Raw genomic sequence first — 8,470 nt, forward strand, 5'->3', positions numbered from 1 at the left:
GTTTGCTTGAGTCCAGGCTCCAAAAGAGGTAGCTGTCTGGGAAAACGTGGCACGGAGCTCTGATGCCTGATGTCCGCCTGCTTAGACCTGTGCTCTGAATGTCTTGGGTTTTTTTTTTTAACAACTGACTAAGGGTTACTTCTATGCGTTCAAGAGCTTTTATGGGTGGTCAGTAACTTTAAAGAGGTTTATTGTGACTGTTTGATACTGAAAATGTTGACCTTCCAACCCTGTTCTACTTCCTGGACACATTTGCTGTTCAGAGTGATGTTTTCTTTCTTTTACATCATCAAGAGTAGTATGTTTGCAAAGCAACGTGGTTTTTTGTAAATAAAAATGCAAATTAGATCACTGTAATCCGAAAAAGCATCTAATAAATAAATAAATGGAATTTATGTACAGTTACATTCAAATATGAATAAAGTGAAAACCAAGTTTTCTGGTTCTTGTTGAGGGGTTTAGTTTTGAATTCTGTCAGGGACATAAAAGCGCTTAGGTTTGTGAAGGCAGATCTGTTAGCTGTTACTGATAAGGCTTTTTGGAGAGGCAAGCGGGGGCAGGGGGACCCACCAAGTGTGATGAATGGGGAGCAGCTCAGAAGCGCGTTTACTGGCAGGGCAGCATGGGAGTCGAAGGTGAGCGCTCTGAATCGATAAAGACCAGCCACATCACGAGTGACCATCAGGGAAACAGAGAGGGGGCGTGGCTTCTGGGTGTGTGCACATGGAGCGCTGATGTTGTGTGTTTGCCTGTTTATAGTATATTTGCATGAGTTTGTGGGGTTTTTGGGATTTAGGTGTGTGTGATCCAGGTATACCTTACCTTGTGGAGACCAAATGTCCCCACAAAGTGATGAATAACCATAACAGGAATAACAGGAAACTCCTGTGTGGGAAACTCTATTTTATAAAAATCCGTGACTGCAATGAAAAAACTAAAAATGCAAAAACTGTATTTTCCCTGGTTGCTTATGGTTATGTTTAGGGCTGGGTAGGGGTTAAGTTTGTCATAGTTAGCATTAGCCTTTTTCCCAAAGAAATGAATGAGAGGTCCCCAAAATGATATGATTACACGACTGTGTGTGTGTGTGTGTGTGTGTGCACGCAGGTCCACATGCTATTCTCAGGATAACAAGCTCTGGAGAAACACTTATTGGTCTTTAATCAGTGATACAGCCAGGGCACAACAATACTCAAGAGCCCCCCCCCCCAGGTTTTTGGCTGTAGGAAAGCTGAGTAATGAGCCGTCCACACCGTGGGACCAAGCGAGACAGGTGCTAACTCTTCGATAGGGAAACTGACTCTACGATAAGTGGCGTGATTGCACCCTAAGCAGTTCCCACAGCCTTGTGCTGCAGAGTAATTATCCAGGCACTTTTTCCCCAACAGATGGGACAGTCATTGCTTGCGCACAGTGTCTTTGTTCAAATTTCGTACATTTACAAATAGTTGCTTGGCTGGCACTTTTGTAAAGCGTGACTGCCCATTTGCAGAACTGGGGCAATTCAGGTTAAGCACCCTGATCAGGGGTACTACTAAAAAGTCCACTTCTGGGACTTGAATGGGCGACCGTCAGACTGCATGCATACATCTGCTGCTCCATGTGACTCTAAGTTCCATTTTTAAAAGGACAGAGTAATGAAGGTGTAATTTCATCACTGCAATGCAGCCCAGTGATACTGGCAGCCAAAGGGAAACACTCAAACAATCACAGGCAGGGGGGAATTAAATAACTCTGGCTCACCAGTCCCTCATCTTTGCCTCACGGCACCCTCTCGGTCGCAAAAGGACCAGACTTCCCACTCTCGAACACCTCTATGTAATCGAGACGCAGTCACTTTATTAAGATTTTTAACCAAAGCACTTCTCTACAATAGCAGAATGTGAAATTGTGAAATAGATATCGACAGTTTTAAAAATATGTCATATTAGGCATCGATGAATGGTGATAGGCTGTATGGTTAGTGCAGGAATGCCAGCTAAATGTAAAGGGAATTCACTCTGGGAGATACTGAACCAAACATGGAGGCCCGATCCCAAACCGGTCCCTACACACTCCGCCTCACCACTCTGCCTTCGTTTGCGCCTGCCCGAGACCCGTCGCCATGTTGAAGTGTGTCTCAAAGCAACAATGGCTAAGGGGGAGTGGTCCATTATACCACCATGAAGCTCACATAATTCCACTACCGCTTTCATATCCCACAATGCTTTGCACATTGGAAACAGACCAGGGCAAAGCAAATTAATGAATACAATTTTTTTGATTTTCTTAACTCATATCATCCATCCATCCATTTTCCAAACCGCTTATCCTACTGGGTCGCGGGGGGTCCGGAGCCCATCCTGGAAGCATCCTGGAGGCAGGGTAACTCATATCATTCATACATTATTAAATAAAGGACAATGTGGCTTCTTTCAGTAGCCATTTCGTCATGTCACAACATGACTAATTTAATTTCCTGTACAGAAGACTGAACAAGGCCGAGCGAGTCTTAAATCTTTCTTGCATATGTTCCCTGGTTGCATATTTACCTGGTTGGGATGTTGCTGGTGATCTCAAGCATTAGGCTTATCTGCTAGGCTCTGCGCACGTGTGCCTGAAACCAGAAAGCCTGCAGGACAGGGAAGAGGGTGACCGTGCCGGTGAGGAGGGCGGCTGCGCAGCAGAATCGGTCCATCACCAAAGCTTCTCATTTTGCAGACTGTCAATCCTCAGATGACGCCCTAAAGATAAGTCTCAGTAGAAGCCTCACGCATTATGAGCGCCACCTTTGGACATGGAGGACCAAGTGCAGATGAGGGTTTCACATGAGCTTCCAAAAGACAATGTGGAGGAGTGTGCTTTATACCCTGACCAGCTAGAGCGTCCCTCTCCAGGAGGGCGTATGGGAGACCCTGTAGCAGAAAGTGTCAGAATTCACAGTGAAACCGCATCCACTTTCACTCACACATTGTATGATCACTTTAAAGAGCTCTTCTTCCCAAACCCCCACTGAGAATAAATTTTTTTTTATAAGCAGGTCAGCCCCAGGAACGAGGCGATCTGGGAGAATCATAATTGTATCCCCAGTACAACATCAGCTGTCAGGGAAGCACCATAATGAGGGTCCCAAGTGACAGGCCATTTTTAGGGTGACGTTAAGCCCGCTGCGGAGCTCTCCTTCCGGAGTCCTCTGTCAGTGTCGCGGCCGGTTCATTGCCGTGCTTAAGGACGGCCACGGGAGCCGAGAGCCAGCGGTCCGTAAATTATCATATTGATTAAGTGGCGGAGCGCGGAGAGGCCAAGGCAGAGTCGCACGCAGCCCGTCAAAAAAATAAAGAAATAAAACAGCCTGAAACTCCGCAAGGTTACATTAGAAATTCAAATGTGCAGAACGATCTTGGAAGTCACAGCGAAGGATTGATGCTTAATGTGGCGCGGTTGCTTATTAAATTAACATAAATTTGCTAAGCTATAACTCATTATGGAGGATTAGCCTTGCATTCAATGCCTTCCAGTTTATTATGCCTCTTTGACTGTGTTTCCGCACTTATCTGTCAGCGGTGGAGCCATTCGTTAAGTATATTAAAACATTTAGGACTATTTGTCCAGTCGTGAGTTACAAAACAGTTTAGCATTGCCAATTTTTTTTTTATTTTATAGCAGATTCATATCTCCTGGACTAAATTCTGTGCATTATTTGAAGGTCGCAATCATTTTGTTAAAACTTGCCAGCAGTGCAATTTACAGACATAACTGTCTAATTTTAGAATATAGGCAGATGTGCCAATAAAACATTCATTAGTGGCACAGATTTAGAGTATGAAATGCTTTTTTAAACACTGAAATCACCTTGCATATTAGACACAGATATTACATTTGATCTGCTTGGCGCAGGCGTCAGACAAGTAAGTCTGAAGGGCGGGGTGGAGATGGTCATGAATTCAGGGGTGGGGGCTCGGTAAAATTGGCCGACCTAACGAGGGGGTGTTGTTAGTAAGTTGTTGCGATTTTTTTCTGTTATTAATGGGGGCATTCAGAAACATTTTCTGGCTGAGGGGGGTCCACTTGGTAAATTTTGCAGTGGGCCCCCCGCCATGATGGGGGCTTGGGGCCCAGGGCCAGATGCTCCTCCACCAGCCTCCTCCGCCACTGCATGAACTTCACTTGCAGCCACCTGAGTGCTCAGCTGGATATTACTGTGCGTCTGGCGCATTAACATGGTCAGAGGCTTCTTTGACTCATCAGAGGCCCCCCTACTACTTTGACAATGTTAAAAGTTGGAGGGGGGGGGGGGGGAGCAGTAAAATGTGTTTACCGGGGAGATGTGGCCACAGTAGAAGTCTGCTCCCTTTTTGAAGCCCTGTTTTAGCAGAGGACACTGGATTCAGCCTTTATAAAGCCGTGTATTAAAGGGCTTCCACCCCCAGCTGACCCTGCAGATCGTGGTGTCCGACACCGAGCTCAGCCAGACCACCTGGAGAATGACCGCCATCTCCCCAGCCTCTCCCTGCCCCTTCCCCTTAGGCGAAGCAGCCTACTTTTCACAAGGAACACAGTATCAGTTACACATGTTTGTCCTGAAACCCTGTTAAAAAGGGATTTATTAGATGAAAACTTTGAAAGTCGTGGGTGTTAAAAAGTTATGCCATATCATTTTCCATAAAGCAGAATTCAACTCATGATCCATGTATTTATAAGATCCCTCCTTTTAACTTTATCTTTATGTTTTTAGCTGCTTTGCTACTTTACCCAAGAGGACTCTGACAGAGTTTTAGGATAGAGCTGGTCCAAGCTGAATGCTGCTGCGCCAGCCCGCCATATTGCTTTTTTTTACTCAAGCAGGCGGGCAAACCGGGCCAGCCGGCCTACTTTCTGTGAACAGACTGGCAGGTTGGCATCACCTTGCAGGGGCACTACTGGTAGAAGCTGGAAGACCCACATGTAACCACGCTTCACCTGGAGAGGGGGCTGGTAGGCAGGGATGTCACGGCCGTCCAGGTTAGCGCCTAAAATGCACAGCACCCATCAATCCTGCTGATTGGGGTCATAGCTGTCCAGGTCAGTGCCTGAATGCACAGCACCAGTCAGTCCTGCTGATTGGAGTCACGGCCGTCCAGGTCAGTGCCTGAATGCACAGCACTAGTCAGTCCTGCTGATTGGAGTCATGGCCGTCCAGGTCAGTGCCTGAATGCACAGCACTAGTCAGTCCTGCTGATTGGAGCCATGGCTGTCCCGGTCAGTGCCTGAATTCACAGCACTAGTCAGTCCCGCTGATTGGAGTCAGCCGCCCAGATCAGTGCCTGAAACTGTTAGTCCCACTGATTGGTTGCACTTAGATTTGTTGCCCTGCCAACATGCCACAGCTATATCAGCATAAGTTACTGATGTGGCAATGCAGTTAGACACTAATAATTATCCCAGCTACAAGTTTTCTCAAAGCTCAGCTTGTGGAGGCATGCGGGAAATGAAAATGGACAGGACGTAATCTTCAGCATGAGTAAGCTAGCGAGAAAGCCATGGGGCGTGCGTCACGGACCAGATTGGGTATTTATCCAGAGATCACATGGTGAGTCACCGCCCAGGAAATACGGGGAGCAAAGCTCCAGGGTTCCACTATCTCGCGGTGACCAGACGCTAATTCACAGAGACACGTTTGCGGGGGCAGTGTCCGGACGGTGCCATACCACTGAGCGACGCTCCCTCAATCGTACCGTGACGAGTCTTGGTTCGCTGACACCGTGACAGAGGGGTATGCCCGTCACATGGCATCAGCGCTGCACGACAATGATTCCCACCCACCCCCCTTGCCCCGGCAGCCTAGTGTGACCAAGCGGGTGCTTTTACCCCCCAGCGGAGAAGACGGTGATGGTGCTGGAGGACAAGGTGACCATCACGGAGCTGGACATGCAACTTGTCACAGGGCTTCTCCCTCTCCCTGCATCTCAGCCTTGGGAATAATAGGACCACCTGCGCCATGGCAACCGCACAGGAAGTACTTTAGGGTCCCAAGCAGGTACTTCCCCAGCGATTCACCCATATATATTTGTTAAATGGAAAACGTTAAAAATATTCTAAAATAAATGGGATGTTTCATAAGCAGATAATGTTAATGTAAATATAAATGTAGCTAGAAGGACTGCTCTTCATGAGCATTTTGGGTGCTAATCAGCACTGGGGCTCTTCACTGTACCAACACATAGGGTCTCTTCTTTTTTTCTTCTAGAACATCCTGATATTGATCGTTACCATTTAAGTAGCCCTGGTGCTCTCAAAAAGCCATGAAGTTGCATGATGTCCTGGAAATGTATTAAAGGTGCTCATTTTTAAGAAGCAATTATGCTGTAGAGTCTGCTGCTGCTTCCCTGTGAACACAAGGAGAAGGTCAAGCGGCGGGGTCTAAGAGACTGTCTGTTATGAAAGGGGCTTTTAAGACCCTTGAGTCACACGCTCCTCCTGCTCCCACTTCAGTCTGATGCGCTTCCTGTCATTTAGGAAGCTGTGATAAGCTTCTATATCCAGTTTAGCAATGGTTCTCCTGACACTCCTGGACATGTGTGACCCTGACCATTACCCCCTGACTACAACATTCCGTGGTGTCCGTCTGGATGTCTCCAGCCACTGTAGTGGCAGAGGGCAAGAGCCGTGGGGAGCTGGACGAGGTAGAGGTGACAGTCCGCAAGGAGAGCCTGAAGTCCTTAAGGTGGTGGTTCTGGGTTGAAGTCCGGCAGACTTGTGGGGCTGCAGCCAGCAGATGGCGCCATGGACATCATCGAAGACAGCAGCAAGGTGGGCAGCAGCACTGACCATGGCAATGACTGGGGGGACCTGAGGGACTGAGCGCAAAATACTGATCCTACGGTGGGTGCTGACCAGCAACTTTACACCTAACTATGAGCAGGGTGCCACACACGAGTTCTCCACAGTCGAAACCACCATGCAGGATAAGATGGCACCTGGTATCTCACGGGCAGAAGCACCAGGGATCTGATGCACAAAAATGCCCCAGGACTGGGCACTGTGACAGTCTGTCGCAGGCCTCCTGTCCCCTCAGGGAAATGGAGGTGGTTGTGTATGTCCTACTGTCCATCATCCATCGTGAGCAAATGTCCGTCCTGGTGCCCAAGGGTCACCAGCACTGCTTTTGTTGGCATCAGAAAAGTGATGGATGGTTTTGTGGTTCAGAGCTAGATGGTCAGCTTCGCATTCAGGAGCATTTCTTCGACAGGATCTCCAGAGATCCCCCACAAGGACCCTCCTCTGGCAGGACAGAAACCAAAAGTGCTGTCACAGAATCGTTGAGTCCTGTGATGCTTGTTGTTCTGCATCTGTAGTACAACCAGTCGATGTGGTTAAGTTTAGGGTTAGTCCTATGTTAGGGTTAGTCCTATGTTAGGGTTAGTCATATGCTGGCTGAAGTTGCAACCTGTGGAGAGGAAGTCATAGGATCATTCAAGCAAGAACTTCTGCTGAATTGAAGAGACGAACCCCAAGGAAAAACCTCCAAGCTGTTAACACTGGTAAGAAGGACAAAAATGGATGAGCCAGTGAGTGGTGAGATGGATTCTGCCAAGCCCTGAGCAGGAGTCTGGAAGCAAAAGCCCAGGAAAAACACTCATGCTAATGGATGAGCATATTTAGACATCCGCGGGCTTAAGGCCAAATTCCGGTGTCATCCGGTGTTTTGTTCTGCTGGGTTTAATAAGATTTTGTGGCGTGTCTACCCTGGAGAATGCAGGATACCAGAGGGAGGGTCAAGGGTAATGACTGTGTGAGCTGTGTTCCTGCTGTCTTACCGCACACAGGAAACACACAGCCAGGTCCTGGAGAAATTTGGCACATTGAAGCAGTGGGAGGAGTCAGTCGGCTGTCAATCAAACAGCAACAAGAAACCAGGGAGCTTGAGGATCATTTGATTGCTCATAAAAATAAACTGGAGAAAAGATCCTTTTGTAAGGATACACTGGAGCATACCTAGAAATATCACTTTAGCCCCCCTGCCCAATTTTACAAATATATTTACATATTTAAGGCTCCCTGGCAACTGCTGGCCCCCTAGAATCCGCCAGGTTATTGAAGACATATTGTACATTACTCTGCTGATTTCACGTCCTCTATATTGTCGCTCTTTTGAATCTCATCTTTGATATACTGTCAGATTTCCCCCCTAAAGTCAGGACTTTGTAATGCTGATTGTTTCCTTTTTCCCCCCGATTTTGCAACACGGGTTGTGCACTCTTGAAACAAGACAAGAAATGTAACACGACCCAAAGCCTTCCTCGGGGCCTTCGGAGATGCATCGGAGTTTTGCTGAGTTTCGCTTCACCAAAGATTAGCTGGATATGAACGGGAGGCGCGAGGATGTTCATGCGCTGAAGACACCGGGGCGGAACTCTGCAGAACACCCAGCAAAGGCTGATCTCTCAGCTCCATTTTAACCAGCAGACCTTCATGAGCGGTGTGGAGGAGGTGGCTGAGCATATCCAGTTTT

This window comes from Brienomyrus brachyistius, chromosome 2, assembly GCF_023856365.1.
Source record: "Brienomyrus brachyistius isolate T26 chromosome 2, BBRACH_0.4, whole genome shotgun sequence".
Taxonomy (NCBI): Eukaryota; Metazoa; Chordata; class Actinopteri; order Osteoglossiformes; family Mormyridae; genus Brienomyrus; species Brienomyrus brachyistius.